Raw genomic sequence first — 1,854 nt, forward strand, 5'->3', positions numbered from 1 at the left:
TGGCTTTTAAAATCTTGGTAGCACTTGATTATAAGGGGGTTCTCTATAATTTCATAATTATATGAAAATATTAAGAAATTCTGAGGTAATTCTTGGACACTCAAGAATGTTTGCAGACTCTCAGTTTGAGAAATACTGGAATAATGAATTTGTTCCTTATGTAAAATGTCTGTAGATTCAGTATGCTTTGAAAGATAAAATTCAGGAACATCAAATTATTATATATATTTATTTGGTGGAGAGAAGAGGCAAAGCCATGAGAGGTAAGAGGCAGATAATAATAATAATTTGCCTTTTGTTTAAAACAACCGCTGTAAAATCTGTCATTCTTTCTAGATATATTAAGAGAACTTTAGGGATCTAAAAAATTATGGCTGTTACTAAGAATAAAGTATATAAAATGTTATTGTTAAAAATATACACTGTGTTAGGCTTATATGGTTCAGTAAACATTTATTGAGACCTTACCAGTGTAGAGTGGAGATGTGATCAGGGCCTGACCCTTGTCCTCACTGAGCACACTGTCTTCCTGCTGAGGTGTAGTCCTTGTGTTTTTTTTATGGTCAATAAGTTTGAGGCTATATCTATAAAGATCCTAGGGTCAGCCTTCTGCCTTCCCTCCTAGTATCCCTTCCTGTAAAGCATTATTGGCCGGGCATGGAGGCTCATGTCTGTAATCCTAGCACTTTGGGAGGACAAGGCAGGAGGATCTCTTGAAGCTAGGAGTTTGAGACCAGCCTGAGCAACATAGTGGGACCTTGTCTCTACAAAACATGGAAAAATTAGCCGGGTGTTGTGGCATGTACTTGTAGTCCCAGCTACTCAGGAGGCTGGGGCAGGAGGATTGCTTGAGCACAGGAGTTCAAGGTTGCAGTGAGCTATGATGAGGCCACTGCACTCCATCCCTCCATCCTGGGTGACAAAATGAGACCCTCTCTCAAAAAAAAAAAAGCTGTTGGAGTCCTAGATTCTCTTCCCAGCATAGGCATTAACTGATTACCGCTTCCCACCCTAGCAAGAGAATAGAGAAAGAGAGGTTCACCTTGAAGATATTCAATAGAGAGATTACAAACCTGGGGACACCAGATGAGGATAAGGCAGGGATTACCTGATGGTGACTCAGGTTTTTCATTAGGAAACAGTCCTTTCCCTTTTCCCATGTCAGTATCTGGAAGTCTTTTCTTCTGTCCAGTCACTCTTCTCAGAGAAGGATCATACTTGGGCAATTTAAGCCTGGTTGCAGCATTCTGGGACTCAAATGGGAAAAGGAGGCGTGAGGTCCCACCATTTAGCATGTAAACCACCATCCAGGTATTGTATGAGTTTGCTGGGGCTGCCATAACAAATACCACTAACTGGATGGCTTAAACAAGAGAAATTTATTGTCTTACAGTTGTAGAGGCTACAAGTCTGAGATCAAAGTGTTGACACAATTTTGATTTTTTCTGAGGCTTCTGTCCTTGGCTCGTAGGTGGTCATCTTCTGTGTCTTCACATGGTCTTCCTTCTGTGCCAATCTGTGTATCTCTTCTGAAAAGGACACCAATCATATCGGATTAGGGCCCACCCTTAGGACCTCATTAATGAGGTCAATGATCTCATTTAACCTTTATTAATACCTCTTTAAAGGCCCTACCTTTAAATATAGTCATATTCTGAGGTACTGGGGGTTAGGACTTCAACGTATGAATTTGGGGGAGACCCAATTCAGTCCATGAAAGGTATGGAGGCTTCGGGAGTGCTATCTCCATGAAAAAAAGTGGAGCTGGTAAATGATCTGCTCAGTGGATTATGGTGAAGGGAGTTCTATACCTCTTATGCAGAGTTTGGGCAGAATTGTTGTTAGACACATTGA

General features: G+C 40.9%; 1 protein-coding gene across 1 annotated transcript in view; it reads left to right on the top strand.

Annotated features, from left to right (window-relative positions):
* HELB (helicase (DNA) B) overlaps positions 1–1,854 on the top strand; it is a 41,156-nt gene that overhangs the window by 4,226 nt on the left and 35,076 nt on the right. The window lies entirely within an intron of this gene.

The sequence above is a fragment of the Propithecus coquereli genome, unplaced genomic scaffold, assembly GCF_000956105.1.
Source record: "Propithecus coquereli isolate 6110/MARCELLA unplaced genomic scaffold, Pcoq_1.0 Scaffold172, whole genome shotgun sequence".
Taxonomy (NCBI): domain Eukaryota; kingdom Metazoa; phylum Chordata; class Mammalia; order Primates; family Indriidae; genus Propithecus; species Propithecus coquereli.